The sequence below is a fragment of the Ranitomeya variabilis genome, chromosome 8, assembly GCF_051348905.1.
Source record: "Ranitomeya variabilis isolate aRanVar5 chromosome 8, aRanVar5.hap1, whole genome shotgun sequence".
Taxonomy (NCBI): Eukaryota; Metazoa; Chordata; class Amphibia; order Anura; family Dendrobatidae; genus Ranitomeya; species Ranitomeya variabilis.
In genome coordinates this window covers 122,589,352-122,607,005 of record NC_135239.1, presented here as the reverse complement: position 1 = coordinate 122,607,005, position 17,654 = coordinate 122,589,352, and the positions used below count along the sequence as shown (strand labels likewise).

Below are 17,654 nucleotides of genomic sequence, written 5' to 3'. Positions count from 1 at the left end.
GAGCACACCCCACTGAAACAGTCATTGTACAAATTCATGCGCAATTACCGCAATACGCCACATTCTACTACCAATGCTGCTCCAGCGCATCTAATGTTTGGCAGAACTCTGCATATACGAATCCCTGACATAGTCAGTCGTCCTGTACCAAGTGACTCCTCTGTGCGCTTAGCAGACTCTTCCAACAAACAAACCATGAAACACTATGCAGACAGAAGGCGAAGGGCACAGCCAAATGCTATCAAAAGAGGCGACGTCGTTGTGGTGCGTCAGAGACCAACCAACAAGACTTCAGCTGCATATTGTCCAGCAAAATATAACGTTATTGACAAGAAAGGCAGCATGGTCACGGCTGAGAGGGATGGACACTCCATAACTCGAAACTCTTCACACTTCAAAATTATTCCTCAAAATAATGACAATGGACATTCTCTGGGGGAAGATTCGGCACTCAACAGTGGAGAGAATCACCAGGAGGCAACAAGTTCTTCATTAATGGACACCATCGCTGAGCCCAGACGTTATCCATCAAGAGAGAGAAGGGCTCCATCCAGACTTATTGAAGAAGCGTGACTTCTTTTCTTTAACAGGGCAAAATGGACATACGTTTTCTTGGACATTTTTCTTGTTGCATCATTAGTTCATGTTATTTTATTTTAGTTTTATTCGTTTTTAAAAAAAAAAAAAAAAAAAAAAGGGGATGTTGTAATATGCATTAATTAAATCTTGTACCTTGTCTCTTTAAGAAAGATGAGATGTAGAGAATTGTGGGTAGTTACAGAGAGGAGGGGGAGAAGTTACTTTCACTTTGTCATGCATGCAGAGACAAGCTTATGCAACGTGCTAAAGAGAAATAAAGATAATGAAGATTTACTAGTGTGGATTACTTACAAAGTGTGGACACTACAGGGGGCTACAGGGCAGAGTTGTTAGAGATGCACAAATCAGAAGTGGCGTTGGACAGAGGGGTTTTCTGACCAGGTTGTGGAGTTATTTCGCAATGACCGCAGACAGGACAGGTACTGCAGCATCTATTCAAAGTGACAGGAGACAACATTTGTCCAGTATGGTTACTAACTATGTTTCATCCCTTATTGATGTTCTCCCTCAACCGTCATTCCCATTTGATTACTGGGCATCCAAATTAGACACCTGGCCTGAATTGGCAGAATATGCATTGCAGAAGCTTGCTTGCCCAGCAGCTAGTGTGCTATCAGAAAGAGTATTCAGTGCTGCTGGTTCAATATTAACCGAAAAAAGGACTCGTCTGGCTACCCAAAATGTGGATGATCTAACCTTCATTAAAATGAACCACTCCTGGATTTCAAATTATTTTGCCCCACCTTTCCCGGCTGACACCTAGCTTTCCTATAAAAAGGTCTTGCTTGTGGACTGGTCTTACTGAGTGTTCCAATCTCTTAATTTGCAGCAGCTGTTTGTCCAGCATACGACATGTTTACACCTCCCTCAATGGGAAAACTCCCCCCACGGGGCCGTGGTCTCGCCACTTGGCGCAAGCACCCGTTAGAGTGCCGTTTGTCTGAAGAGGTGGGTGTGCCTGCTTTTGGTCGACGGCACTGCCACTGGGTCCCTCATAGTACAATAAAGTGTCTCTGGCAGTGGTGGCACGTCAGACACACCGTTGTAACATGAGGGGCCCTGGGACGGTACCGCCGGCCACAAGAGAGTTCCCCCCCCAGCTCAAACTGTGCTCTACCATGTGCAAAATTATCTCTCACAGCTCCACCAATGTTTAGTCTATGCGCTGACATCATTCAATGCCTGGCACTGACAATACCAATTAGTTGACATCTATGATGCTAGTTAAAGTAGTCTGGGTCAGTGTCCTATATTGACACCAGTAAATACTTAGTGCCAAATTACTATGTCAGAAATTCAGCAGATGAGCCCACCCCTGTACCTAAGTATGCCACACTTTTTTTTTTTTTGCGAGACATTAACATCTATTTATTTTTTGTGAGTACTAACTGTGTCAGACACTCCTTGCTATCATCCTCCGCTAACCACACCAATGCTGCCTGTGTACCCCTGCGAGATAACTCTAACTGCCTTGAGCCTATTTTTAGTTATTTTAGGCCTAGTAAGCCTGTCTGCGGTCCCTCCTTGCAATCCTCCTCCACTGACCACAATGCTGCCTGTGTATCCATGTAACCAATTTAAAACTGCCTTGAGCCTATTTTTAGTTATTTTAGGCCTAGTAAGCCTGTCTGCGGTCCCTCCTTGCAATCCTCCTCCACTGACCACAATGCTGCCTGTGTATCCATGTAACCGATTTAAAACTGCCTTGAGCCTATTTTTATTTATTTTAGGCCTAGTAAGCCTGTCTGTGGTCCCTCCTTGCAATCCTCCTCCACTGACCACAATGCTGCCTGTGTATCCATGTAACCGATTTAAAACTGCCTTGAGCCTATTTTTATTTATTTTAGGCCTAGTAAGCCTGTCTGCGGTCCCTCCTTGCAATCCTCCTGCACTGACCACAATGCTGCCTGTGTATCCATGTAACCGATTTAAAACTGCCTTGAGCCTATTTTTAGTTATTTTAGGCCTAGTAAGCCTGTCTGTGGTCCCTCCTTGCAATCCTCCTCTGCTGACCACACCAATGCTGCCCGTGTACCCCTGGAACCTATTTAAAAGTTCATAGAGCCTATTTATATATTTTATTTAATATTAATAAAGCCATGATGGACTACGCTGTACCACGCTACAAGCTAACCAGTCGACACTACTTTTGTGAGAAAAGCCATCCAAACCCTCCACCAGCATGTAAAAGACCGCATTGTCCATGCACTCTGGCAATCTGTGAGTACAAAGGTGCACCTGACAACAGACATATGGACCTGTAGGCATGGCCACGCAACTTTACGTGTCCATTACAGCGCAATGGGTTAATGTGGTGGATGCATGGTCCACAGGGGACAGCCTACTAAGTCTGTCTGCAGTCCCTAATTCAAATTGTCCTCCACTGTATAAATCTGAGCTTCAACCTTCTGGCTCTCATTAAGTGCTTTTTAACAAAAAATTGGTGGTTACGGCCTACTAACGGTGTCTGCCGCTCCCTGGTGTTGTCCTCCACTGTATAAAGCTGAGCTTCAGTCTTTAGGCTTTCGGCCTGTAGTATCAGATATTAAACTGCATTTGACCTTCAACTTTGGTTACGGCCTACTAACGGTCTCTGCCGCTCCCTGGTGTTGTCCTCCTCCTGAGTGTTCTCCTCCTCCTTGGTGTTCTCCTCCAGGTTGCCTTGTCTGAGTTTCAACCTTCTGGCTCTCATTAAGTGCTGTTTTTTTAAAAAATTGGTGGTTACGGCCTACTAACTGTGTCTGCCGCTCCCAGGTGTTGTCCTCCACTATCAAAAAAGCACTTAATGAGAGCCAGAAGGTTGAAGCTCAGATTTAAACAAAAAATTGGTGGTTACGGCCTACTAATGGTGTTGTCCTCCACTGTCTAAATCTGAGCTTCAACCTTCTGGCTCTCATTAAGTGCTGTTTTTTTAAAAATTGGTCGTTAGGGCCTAATAACGGTGTCTGCCGCTCCCTGGTGTTGTCCTCCACTGTCTAAATCTGAGCTTCAACCTTCTGGCTCTCATTAAGTGCTGTTTTTTAAAAAATTGGTGGTTACGGCCTACTAACGGTGTCTGCCGCTCCCTGGTGTTGTCCTCCTGCTGAGTGTTCTCCTCCTCCTTGGTGTTCTCCTCCAGGTTGCCTTGTCTGAGATTCAACCTTCTGGCTCTCATTAAGTGCTTTTTTAACAAAAAATTGGTGGTTACGGCCTACTAACGGTGTCTGCCGCTCCCTGGTGTTGTCCTCCACTGTCTAAATCTGAGCTTCAACCTTCTGGCTCTCATTAAGTGCTGTTTTTAAAAAAATTGGTGGTTACGGCCCACTAACGGTGTCTGCCGCTCCCTGGTGTTGTCCTCCTCCTGAGTGTTCTCCTCCTCCTTGGTGTTCTCCTCCAGGTTGCCTTGTCTGAGCTTCAACTTTCTGGCTCTCATTAAGTGCTTTTTTAACAAAAAATTGGTGGTTAGGGCCTACTAACGGTGTCTGCCGCTCCCTGGTGTTGTCCTCCACTGTCTAAGGCCGGCATCACACTGGCGAGTTTTACGGACGTAAGAGCGCAGAAATTACGTCCGTAAAACTCGCAAAATAAACGGCACAATTATTCTCAATGGGGCTGCTCCTATCAGCCGTATATTACGGTTCAGTATTATACGGCTTTCTACGGCCGTACAAAATCGCAGCATGCTGCGTTTCTCAGCGCATTGCGCAAAAAAAATCACAAATGAAAGTCTATGGGGGCGAGAAAAATACGGATTCCACACGGACCAGCAGTGTGACTTGCGAGAAATACGCAGCGGTGTTAGTGAAAAGTCGGTAATTCAATTGCCGGCTTTTCATTTCTCCTGCACAAACCCGACATGATATGAGACATGGTTTACATACAGTAAACCATCTCATATCCCCTTTTTTTTGCATATTCCACACTACTAATGTTAGTAGTGTGTATGTGCAAAATTTCAGCGCTGTAGCTGCTAATAAAGGGTTAAATGGCGGAAAAAATTGGCGTGGGCTCCCGCGCAATTTTCTCCACCAGAATGGTAAAGCCAGTGACTGAGGGCAGATATTAATAGCCAGGAGAGGGTCCATGGTTATTGGCCCCCCCGTGGCTAAAAACATCTGCCCCCAGCCACCCCAGAAAAGGCACATCTGGAAGATGCGCCTATTCTGGCACTTGGCCACTCTCTTCCCACTCCCTGTAGCGGTGGGATATGGGGTAATGAAGGGTTAATGCCACCTTGCTATTATAAGGTGACATTAAGCCAGATTAATAATGGAGAGGCGTCAATTATGACACCTATCCATTATTAATCCAATTGTATGAAAGGGTTAAAAAACACACACACACACACACATGATTTAAAGGTATTTTAATGAAAGAAACACAGCGGTTGTTTTAATAATTTATTGCTCTCTCAATCCATCAGCAACACCCTCGCTTGGAAAAATAATAAACGCACAAGATACATACCCTCAGCTGAACCGTCACGTCCCACGATGTAATCCATCTGAAGGGGTTAAAATAATTTACAAGCAGGAGCCCTGCAAATGCAGCTGTCTGCTCGTGCTTGTAATTCCCCGGCGAATGAATGAAATGTAGGTCATTGACCTACATTTCCTTCAGTCGCGGTGATGCGCCCCCTGGTGGATGTCCTCATATGACCTGGAGCATGGGAAAAAGTTCCCAGGCTGCAGTTCATGAGAACATCCAGCAGGGGCGCATCACCACGACTCAATGTAAGTACAGATCCAGCTTTCCTTTCAGCACCCGGGGGATTACAGGCACGAGCGAGTTGTTTATCGCAGCTCTTGCCTGTAAGATTAGTTAACCCCTTCAGATGGATTACCTCGTGGGACGTGATCGGACATCAGAAGGTATGTATCTTGTGCGTTTATTATTTTGCCAAGCGAGGGCCTGCAAATGGATTGAGAGAGCAATAAAATATTAAAACAACCGCTGTGTTTATTTCATTAAAATACTTTTAAATCATGTGTGTGTGTGTTTTTTAACCCTTTCAAACAATTGGATTAATAATGGATAGGTGTCATAATTGACGCCTCTCCATTATTAATCTGGCTTAATGTCACCTTACAATAGCAAGGTGGCATTAACCCTTCATTACCCCATATCCCACCGCTACAGGGAGTGGGAAGAGAGTGGCCAAGTGCCAGAATAGGCGCATCTTCCAGATGTGCCTTTTCTGGGGTGGCTGGGGGCAGATGTTTTTAGCAAGGGGGGGCCAATAACCATGGAACCTCTCTAGGCTATTAATATCTGCCCTCAGTCACTGGCTTTACCATTCTGGCGGAGAAAATTGCGCGGGAGCCCACGCCAATTTTTTCCGCCATTTAACCCTTTATTTTAGCAGCTACAGCGCCCAAATTTTGCATACACACACTACTAACATTAGTAGTGTGGAATATGCAAAAAAAGGGGATATGAGATGGTTTACTGTATGTAAACCATGTCTCATATCCTGTCGGGTTTGTGCAGGAGAAATGAAAAGCCGGCAATTGAATTACCGGCTATTCACAGATATCGCGCTGAATGAAATCTAAATACAGAATATATATATATATATATATATATATATATATATATATATATATATATATATATATATGTGTGTCTCAATGATATATATATATATATATATATATATATATATATATATATACTGTATATATGTTTTCCCGAACATTTGAGCACATAAATCCATTAGATGTCGGTTTTGCAAGCCTGCGCGAAAATCTCGCAGTACGGATGCCATACGGATTACATACAGAGGATGCCATGCGCAAAATACGCTGACACACCCTGACTGTGGATCAATATTTTGGGAACATTTCTCCGTATTACGGCCGTAGTACGGACGTATAATACGTGGCGTATTGTCTTACGCCAAGTGTGACGCCGGCCTAAGTCTGAGCTTCAACCTTCTGGCTCTCATTAAGTGCTGTTTTTTAAAAAATTGGTGGTTACGGCCTACTAACGGTGTCTGCCGCTCCCTGGTGTTGTCCTCCTCCTTGGTGTTCTCCTCCAGGTTGCCTTGTCTGAGCTTCAACCTTCTGGCTCTCATTAAGTGCTGTTTTTAAAAAAATTGGTGGTTACGGCCTACTAACGATGTCTGCCGCTCCCTGGTGTTGTCCTCCACTGCATAAAGCTGAGCTTCAGTCTTTAGGCTTTCGGCCTATAGTAGCAGATATTAAACTGCATTTGGCCTACTAGTGTGGTTGGGCCCTTAAAACAGTGTCTGCAGCTCCTGGGTTTCCTACTCCACTGAACAAATCAATGCCACCTGTTTAGTCCTGTTACCAATTTTGAACTGCATTTAGCCTACTTTATTCTTTGGCCCTATATCTGTGTTTCCTCCTCATCCTGCCCATTGCCCAGCCACTGCTAGATGAGTCTGCTGGTACATTGACCTAGACCACTACATTCCCCTTGCACTCTACACAGCCAGAATCTGACCCTGCTGAAAGTAAGGTTCCCCTTCCCGCATGTTATACCACCTTACACAGGGACAAAGAGGAAGGTGCAGATGAAAGTGCAGGTTCCTTCATCAGGTGGGGGGGCATACTCGTTGGCGACGTCACTGGCACAGGGCCCCTCAGAGTACGCAAAAGTGTCGCTGCTGGTGGGAGGCGCCCCCACTGTGCAAACACACCGCTGTACTTTGAGGGGCCCTGTGCCAGTGCCAATGCCAACGAGTGGGCCCCCCCTGCTTGCTTAGGATCACAGCTCTTGCAAACTTGACATACTTACCTCTCACTGCTCCACCGCCGTGACATAGTCCACGTTTCCTGGGCCCACTAAAACCTTGAACCAGCCCTACCCCCCACAACTTTGGCAAATGACCCCCAATTTCCAATGCCCAACTATTATTATAAAGTTAATTAAGATTGACAAGCTTCAGAAACAAGAATGGATGTTTTTGGCATTAAAATGGGACCTGTAGGTGTTTTCCTGGCCTCCACTCACTGCCGACTATGCTTCACCATTGACTTGCATTGGGTTTCGTGTTTCGGTCGATCCCCGACTTTTAGCGATAATCGGCCGACTGCACTCGACTCGACTTTGGACAAAGTCGGGTTTTGCAAAACCCGACTAGATCTTAAAAAAATGAAAGTCGCTCAACCCTAGTTGGGCAATCAGTTGTGTTGTACAGAAGTCTGGTGGATACACAGCTGATAGTCCTACTGAATAGACTGTTAGAATTTGTATTATGGCAAGAAAAAAGCAGCTAAGTAAAGAAAAACGAGTGGCCATCATCACTTTAAGAAATGAAGGTCAGTCAGTCCGAAAAATTGGGAAAACTTTGACAGTGTCCTCAAGTGCAGTTGCAAAAACCATCAAGCACTACAAAGAAACTGGCTCACATGAGGACCGCCCCAGGAAAGGAAGACCAAGAGTCACCTCTGCTTCTGAGGATAAGTTTATCTGAGTCACCAGCCTCAGAAATCGCAGGTTAACAGCAGCTCAGATTAGAGGCCAGGTCAATGTCACACAGAGTTCTAGCAGCAGACATCTACATCTACAACAACTTTTAAGGGGAGACTTTGTGCAGCAGGCCTTCATGGTAAAATGGCTGCTAGGAAACCACTGCTAAGGACAGGCAACAAGCAGAAGAGACTTGTTTGGGCTAAAGAACACAAGGAGTGGACATTAGACCAGTGGAAATCTGTGCTTTGGTCTGAGTCCAAATTTGAGATCTTTGGTTCCAACCACCGTGTCTTTGTGCGACGCAGAAAAGGTGAACGGATGGACTCTACATGCCTGGTTCCCACCGTGACGCATGGAGGAGGAGGTGTGATGGTGTGGGGGTGCTTTGCTGGTGATACTGTTGGGGATTTTTTCAAAATTGAAGGTATACTGAACCAGCATGGCTACCACAGCATCTTGCAGCGGCATGCTATTCCATCTGGTTTGCATTTAGTTGGACCATCATTTATTTTTCAACAGGACAATGACCCCAAACATACCTCCAGGCTGTGTAAGGGCTATTTGACCAAGAAGGAGTGATAGGGGCTACGCCAGATGACCTGGTCTCCACAGTCACCAGACCTGAACCCAATCGAGATGGTTTCGGGTGAGCTGGACCGCAGAGTGAAGGCAAAAGGGCCAACAAGTGCTAAGCATCTGGGAACTCCTTCAAGACTGTTGGAAGACCATTTCCGGTGACTACCTCTTGAAGCTCATGTAATAAAGCAGCAACCAACAGCACCAGATTATCAGGATGAATGCTCCAACGTCCAGGGATCCAACTGGACCAATACTCAAAAATATAGAAAAAGAAGCAGCATCCGTTCCAGGTGAAGAGAGTATCAAAAACAGTCTTTATTCTGCCATCATATCATACAACGTTTCGGCCATGTTGGCCTTTATCAAGTTTACAACACAGATCACCTGGCCACCTTAAATAGTGTGGAGCCAAAAAGGCCCCAATCACCAGCAGGGGGCGGCCTTTATTACTTTATACAAATAGGTGCAAAAAATACAGAAAAAGCACAATTAAAAATCACGATACAATCAATATATTGGTACAACATCATATAGTGTAAAAAACTATCTACAGCAGACAAGGGATATTACACTGTTACAGCCGTGAACCAATCACAGCAATGTTATTTTGGCTGTCATGGCAACTATCCACCAATCGATTATTCCATCATCGCTGTCTGATATAGCCTCTGATCACGCATGATCTTCCTGTCGGTACACTACCTATAATCAACAAATCACCTTACATCTTACAAAAGCTTGAATACATACCACTAGATCCGCCGATCCGACACCGCCAGAGCAAGCGCACAGGCACATCACATGCACGCGGTCACATGACCGCAGCATCGACATACCCATGGCGCATGCGCTAGCAGCATCGAACCGGACAACACTCCCAGCAGTGTTGGGCATCGCACGCAACCATGTCAGAGCCAGGGAGGAGCCAATGCAAAACGCCCTATCACAACCCCCGACATCCACATGACGCAGCGAGCCCACTTATGCACGGAAGGTCTGGACTCAGCCAACTCCATGGCAACTAGCGTGTAAGTATACATATCATACATATAGCGATTTGGCACACAAGGAGAAAAGGAAGAAAAAGGCATGTCATAACAAACCAAAACAAAACAAAAGAAAATGCCACTCCAGTGTCTTCCAAGTCTCCCTGGATGTCAAATCCAAAGTGCGCCACAGTAAAAGGAAAATATAAACACAGCATTAAAATCAGATATACAGATTCAGGCGCCACCTGTAGAGAGAGGAATTAGGACATACATATCTGTAAATTATATTCAATATTCAACCCTTTCGGTTGTAGAGTCTCCAATGTGGAGATCCATCTTAGTTCTTTTTGTTTCAAAAGCTGCATCCTATTCCCTCCCCTTCTCAGTATAGGGACCCCATCAATCACTCTGAATCTGAGTTGATTAACAGAGTGCCGACACTCATCAAAATGTTTGGGGACTGGCAATTCAAGTAGTTTGGTTCTTATTGTGCTCTTGTGCTTACTTATACGAGCTCGGATCTCCATCATAGTTTCCCCTACATACATCAGTCCACAGGGACATACTATTAAGTAGATGATGAAACTAGAAGAGCACGTATATCGATCTTTAATCAAAAACTTTTTCCCAGTCTGGGGGTAATAGAAACTATCCCCCTTCAACATGTTACTACAACAAGCACAGTTGAGACAAGGAAAATTGCCCATCCTAGGTGGACATAAAGTCCGTTGGAGGGCAACTCTCCTAGTCCCCACATCCGACTTTACCAGTCTGTCTTTCAAGTTCCGTCCCCGTCTATAAGAAAGAATAGGCCATGAGTGAAATTCATAAATTTGCGGTAACCCTCTATTTAAGAGACCCCAATGCTTGCTCAAAATATTAGGCGCTATGTTGGCGCTACATCGACGACATTTTTTGTATATGGGAAGGGACCCAGACTGACCTCTTTGACTTCCTATCTGAGTTGAATAATGTACATTCACAATTGAAATTTACTGTCACACACTCTATAGACAGGGTACAGTTTCTAGATACTATGGTATATAAGCAGGATGAGAGGCTATATACAGATTTGTTTGTAAAAACGACTGATAGGAATAGTCTTTTGGAATATGGGAGCTACCATCCGAGGATGATGGATTCGCTTCCTTGGAGTCAACTGTTACAAGTACGACGCATTGTCTCCGATGATGACATATGTGATGTTAGGTTGGACGAAATGTGCAATAAATTTATCTGTAGAGGTTATCCTAAAAAGAAGGTCATTTCCCATAAGAATTGAGTGACCGAATTAACAGTTGGTGAGTTACAGACTCAGAAGAATAGGGTAAAACAGAAACGTGTCCCTTTTGTGTCAACTTATTGTCCAGCGAGTGGTGGAATTGCTAATATTTTGAACAAGCATTGGGGTCTATTAAATAGAGGGTTACCGCAAATTTATGAATTTCACTCACGGCCTATTCTTTCTTATAGACGGGGACGGAACTTGAAAGACAGACTGGTAAAGTTGGATGTGGGGACTAGGAGAGTTGCCCTCCAACGGACTTTATGTCCACCTAGGATGGGCAATTTTCCTTGTCTCAACTGTGCTTGTTGTAGTAACATGTTGAAATGTTGAAGGGGGATAGTTCCTATCACCCCCAGACTGGGAAAAAGTTTTTGATTAAAGATCGATATACGTGCTCTTCTAGTTTCGTCATCTACTTAATAGTATGTCCCTGTGGACTGATGTATGTAGGGGAAGCTACGATGGAGATCAGAGCTCGTATAAGTAAGCACAAGAGCACAATAAGAACCAAACTACTTGAATTGCCAGTCCCCAAACATTTTGATGAGTGTCGGCACTCTGTTAATCAACTCAGATTCAGAGTGATTGATGGGGTCCCTATACTGAGAAGGGGAGGGAATAGGATGCAGCTTTTGAAACAAAAGAACTAAGATGGATCTCCACATTGGAGACTCTACAACCGAAAGGGTTGAATATTGAATATAATTTACAGATATGTATGTCCTAATTCCTCTCTCTACAGGTGGCGCCTGAATCTGTATATCTGATTTTAATGCTGTGTTTTTATTTTCCTTTTACTGTGGCGCACTTTGGATTTGACATCCAGGGAGACTTGGAAGACACAGGAGTGGCTTTTTCTTTTGTTTTGTTTTGGTTTGTTATGACATGCCTTTTTCTTCCTTTTCCCCTTGTGTGCCAAATCGCTATACCTATGATATGTATACTTACACGCTAGTTGCCATGGAGTTGGCTGAGTCCGGACCTTCCGTGCATAAGTGGGCTCGCTGCGTCATGTGGATGTCGGGGGTTGTGATAGGGCGTTTTGCCTTGGCTCCTCCCTGGCTCTGACGTGGTTGCGTGCGATGCCCAACACTGCTGGGAGTGTTGTCTGGTTCGATGCTGCTAGCGCATGCACCGTGGGTATGTCGATGCTGCGGTCATGTGACCGCGTGCATGTGATGTGCCTGTGCGCTTGCTCTGGCGGTGTCGGATCGGCGGATCTAGTGGTATGTATTCAAGCTTTTGTAAGATGTAAGGTGATTTGTTGATTATAGGTGGTGTACCGACAGGAAGATCATGCGTGATCAGAGGCTATATCAGACAGCGACGATGGAATAATCGATTGGTGGATAGTTGCCATGACAGCCAAAATAACATTGCTGTGATTGGTTCACGGCTGTAACAGTGTAATATCCCTTGTCTGCTGTAGATAGTTTTTTACACTATATGATGTTGTACCAATATATTGATTGATTGTATCGTGATTTTTAATTGTGCTTTTTCTGTATTTTTTGCACCTATTTGTATAAAGTAATAAAGGCCGCCCCTTGCTGGTGATTGGGGCCTTTTTTGGCTCCACACTATTTAAGGTGGCCAGGTGATCTGTGTTGTATACTTGATAAAGGCCAACATGGCCGAAACGTTGTATGATATGATGGCAGAATAAAGACTGTTTTTTATACTCTCTTCACCTGAAACGGATGCTGCTTCTTTTTCTAGATTTATTTTTACCTCTTGAAGCTCATCAAGAGAATGCCAAGAGTGTGCAAAGCAGTAATCAAAGCAAAAGGTGGCTACTTTGAAGAACCTAGAATATAAGACATATTTTCAGTTGTTTCACACTTTTTTGTTTAGTATATAATTCCACATGTGTTAATTCATAGTTTTGATGCCTTCAGTGTGAATGTACAATTTTCAGTCATGAAAATACAGAAAAATCTTTGAATGAGAAGGTGTGTCCAAACTTTTGGTCTGTACTGTGTGTATATATATATATATATATATATATATATATATATATATATATATATATATATATATATATATATATATATATACACTCACCGGCCACTTTATTAGGTACACCATGCTAGTAACGGGTTGGACCCCCTTTTGCCTTCAGAACTGCCTCAATTCTTCGTGGCATAGATTCAACAAGGTGCTGGAAGCATTCCTCAGAGATTTTGGTCCATATTGACATGATGGCATCACACAGTTGCCGCAGATTTGTCGGCTGCACATCCCAAAGATGCTCCATACAAGGCAGGATGGATCCATGCTTTCATGTTGTTTACGCCAAATTCTGACCCTACCATCCGAATGTCGCAGCAGAAATCGAGACTCATCAGACCAAGCAACGTTTTTCCAATCTTCTACTGTCCAATTTCGATGAGCTTGTACAAATTGTAGCCTCAGTTTCCTGTTCTTAGTTGAAAGGAGTGGTACCCGGTGTGGTCTTCTGCTGCTGTAGCCCATCTGCCTCAAAGTTCGACGCACTGTGCGTTCAGAGATGCTCTTAGGCCTACCTTGGTTGTAACGGGTGGCGATTTGAGTCACTGTTGCCTTTCTATCAGCTCGAACCAGTCTGCCCATTCTCCTCTGACCTCTGGCATCAACAAGGCATTTCCGCCCACAGAACTGCCGCTCACTGGATTTTTTTTCTTTTTCGGACCATTCTCTGTAAACCCTAGAGATGGTTGTGCGTGAAAATCCCAGTAGATCAGCAGTTTCTGAAATACTCAGACCAGCCCTTCTGGCACCAACAACCATGCCACGTTCAAAGGCACTCAAATCACCTTTCTTCCCCATACTGATGCTCGGTTTGAACTGCAGGAGATTGTCTTGACCATGTCTACATGCCTAAATGCACTGAGTTGCCGCCATGTGATTGGCTGATTAGAAATTAAGTGTTAACAAGAAGTTGGACAGGTGTACCTAATAAAGTGGCCGGTGAGTGTATATATATATTCAAGTGTTGAACCATTCTTGAGGTATTAACTTTTCATTTGGTTATGGCTCATTGCCTAGGAGACCGATCACTGCTGCTTTTTAATGGGAATTTGTCACCAGATTTTTGCTACCTCACCTGGGAGCAGCATAATGTAGGAAAAGAGACCCTCATTCCAATGCTGTATCACTTACCGTCTATACTCGAGTATGAGCCAACCAGAGTATAAGCCGAGACCCCAAATTTTGCCACGAAAAACTGGGAAAACTTAATGACTTGAGTATAAGCCTAGGGTGGTAAATGCAGCAGCTACTGGTAAGTTTCAAAAATAAAAATAGATACCAATAAAAATAAAATTAATTGAGACATCAGTAGGTTAAGTGTTTTTGAATATCCATATTGAGTCAGGAGCCCCATATAATAATAATAATTTTTATTTACCGTATATACTCGAGTATAAGCCGACCCAAGTATAAGCCGAGACCCCTAATTTTGCCACAAAAAAACTGGGAAAACTTAATGACTCGAGTATAAGCCTAGGGTGGGAACTGCAGCAGCTACCGGTAAATTTCAACAATAAAAATAGATACCAATAAAAGTAAAATTAATTGAGACATCAGTAGGTTACGTGTTTTTGAATATCCATATTGAATCAGGAGCCCCATATAATGCTCCATACAGTTCATGATGGCCCCATAAGATGCTCCATAATAAAATATGCCCCATAAAATGCTCCATAAAGTTTATGATGGGCCCCATAAAATGCTTCATAGAAAATATGCCCCATACAATGCTGCATAGGTTGATTATGGCCCCATAAGATGCTCCATAGATCATGTGCCCCATACAATGCTCCATAGATTGATTATGGCCCCATAAGATGCTCCATAGATAATGTGCCCCATACAATGCTGCATAGATTGATTATGGCCCCATAAGATGCTCCATAGATAATGTGCCCCATACAATGCTGCATAGATTGATTATGGCCCCATAAGATGCTCCATAGATAATGTGCCCCATACAATGCTGCATAGATTGATTATGGCCCCATAAGATGCTCCATAGATAATGTGCCCCATACAATGCTGCATAGATTGATTATGGCCCCATAAGATGCTCCATAGATAATGTGCCCCATACAATGCTTCATAGGTTAATTATGGCCCCATAAGATGCTCCATAGAGCATCATTAGGACCGGGTGACACTGACTAGCCTACGTTTGCCCCATAGCCGGCTGCTGCGATTAAAAAAAAAAATCACATACTCACCTCTTGTCCTGAGCAGGTCCCCGACACTTGCAGTATTCACCTGTCCATGTTCCACCGCTGGGCGCCGCTGTGTCTTCCGCGTCCTCCACAGTGACTGTTCAGGCAGAGGGCGGAGTGCATACTAATCGCGTCATCACGCCCTCTGACCTGAACATCACAGGCAGAGGATGCAGAAGACACAGCGGTGCCCAGCAGTGGAACGCGGACAGGTGAATATCGCGCAATACTCACCCTTCAGTCCCTATTATAAACTCCTGCTCCCAACGTGTTCCCTGGCAGCTTCTCACTGACAGGTGATCTTCGGCGCCCGCAGCTTCGTCCTGTGTTCAGCAGTCACATCTGTTGTGAATTTGGATTCTGGGCTCCCCCGGTGGCTACTGGTGGAATTGAACTGGTGTCTTCATCTTCTCTGTTCACCTGTTCCCATCAAGATGTGGGAGTCACTATATAACCTTGCTGCTCTGTTAGTTGCTTGCCGGTCAACAATGTTATCAGAAGCCTCTCTGTGCTTGTTCCTGCTCCTAGACAACTACTAGATAAGTTGGACTCTTGTCCATGTTTGTTTTTGCATTTTTGTTCCAGTTCACAGCTGTAGTTTCGTTACTGTGTCTGGAAAGCTCTTGTGAACAGGAATTGCCACTCTGGTGTTATGAGTTAATGCCAGAGTTTTAAAGTAATTTCTGGATGGTGTTTTTGATAGGGTTTTCAGCTGACCATGAAAGTGTCCTTTCTGTCTTCTGCTATGTAGTAAGTGGACCTCAAATTTGCTAAACCTATTTTCATACTACGTTTGTTATTTCATCTCAACTCACCGCCAATACATGTGGGGGGCCTCTGTCTCCTTTTGGGGTATTTCTCTAGAGGTGAGCTAGGACTAATATTTTCCTCTGCTAGTTTTATTTAGTCCTCCGGCTGGTGCTGGGCATCTAGAATCAACGTAGGCATGCTACCCGGCCACTGCTAGTTGTGCGTTAGGTTTAGTTCATGGTCAGCTCAGTTTCCATCTTCCAAGAGCTAGTTCCTATATATGCTTATGCTATGTTCTCTTGCCATTGAGATCATGACAGTTTGACCGGCCATCAAAGTGTTAATTGTTTGGGCTGAAGCAGGAGAAAAAGAAGTGTTGAAGGGAAATTTTTTTTTTTTTTTTTTTTTTTTCCCCTCAGAGTTTTGCTGCCTAGCCCTTAATTTCTGTCTAGCTGCTTCTTACCTCCTCTTAACCCTTGAATGGCTCTGTGTCCACCTGTTTGTAATGGATCTTCAGAGTGTAACTGCAGGTTTGAATAATCTCGCCACGAAGGTACAAAATTTGCAAGATTTTGTTTGTCATGCACCTGTATCTGAGCCGAGAATTCCTTTGCCGGAATTTTTCTCGGGGAATAGATCCGGGTTTCAGAATTTTCGAAATAATTGCAAATTATTTTTGTCCCTGAAATCTCGCTCTGCCGGAGACCCTGCACAGCAGGTCAGGATTGTGATTTCCTTGCTCCGGGGCGACCCTCAAGACTGGGCTTTTTCATTGACACCAGGGGATCCTGCGTTGCTCAATGTGGATGCGTTTTTTCTGGCCTTGGGGTTGCTTTATGACGAACCTCATTTGGAGCTTCAGGCAGAAAAAACTTTGATGTCCCTATCTCAGGGGCAAGATGAAGCGGAAATTTACTGCCAAAGATTCCGTAAATGGTCTGTGCTTACTCAGTGGAATGAGTGCGCCCTGGCGGCGACTTTCAGAGAGGGTCTCTCTGATGCCATTAAGGATGTTATGGTGGGGTTCCCTGTGCCTGCGGGTCTGAATGAGTCCATGACAATGGCTATTCAGATCGATAGGCGTTTGCGGGAGCGCAAACCAGTGCACCATCTGGCGGTGTCCACTGAGAAGTCGCCAGAGAGTATGCAGTGTGATAGAATTCTGTCCCGAAGCGAGCGGCAGAATTTTAGACGGAAAAATGGGTTGTGTTTCTATTGTGGTGATTCTACTCATGTTATATCAGCATGCTCTAAGCGCACTAAAAAGCTTGGTAAATCTGTTTCCATTTGCACCTTACCGTCTAAATTTATTCTATCTGTGACCCTGATTTGCTCTTTGTCATCTATTACCACGGACGCCTATGTCGACTCTGGCGCCGCTTTGAGTCTTATGGATTGGTCCTTTGCCAAACGCTGTGGGTATGATTTAGAGCCTTTGGAGACTCCTATTCCTCTGAAGGGGATTGACTCCACCCCATTGGCTAATAATAAACCACAATACTGGACACAAGTAACTATGCGTATTAATCCGGATCACCAGGAGATTATTCGCTTTCTGGTGCTGTATAATCTACATGATGATTTGGTGCTAGGATTGCCTTGGCTGCAATCTCACAACCCAGTCCTCGACTGGAGAGCTATGTCTGTGTTGAGCTGGGGATGTAAGGGGGCTCATGGGGATGTACCTGTGGTTTCCATTTCATCATCCATTCCCTCTGAAATTCCTGAGTTCCTGTCTGACTATCGTGACGTCTTTGAAGAATCCAAGCTTGGTTCGTTACCTCCGCACCGAGAGTGCGATTGTGCCATAGA

At 44.3% G+C, this 17,654-nt stretch overlaps 1 protein-coding gene across 2 annotated transcripts in view; it reads left to right on the top strand.

Annotated features, from left to right (window-relative positions):
• The window catches only part of PDE4DIP (phosphodiesterase 4D interacting protein), a 1,987,893-nt gene that overhangs the window by 1,960,126 nt on the left and 10,113 nt on the right, over positions 1–17,654 (top strand). The window lies entirely within an intron of this gene.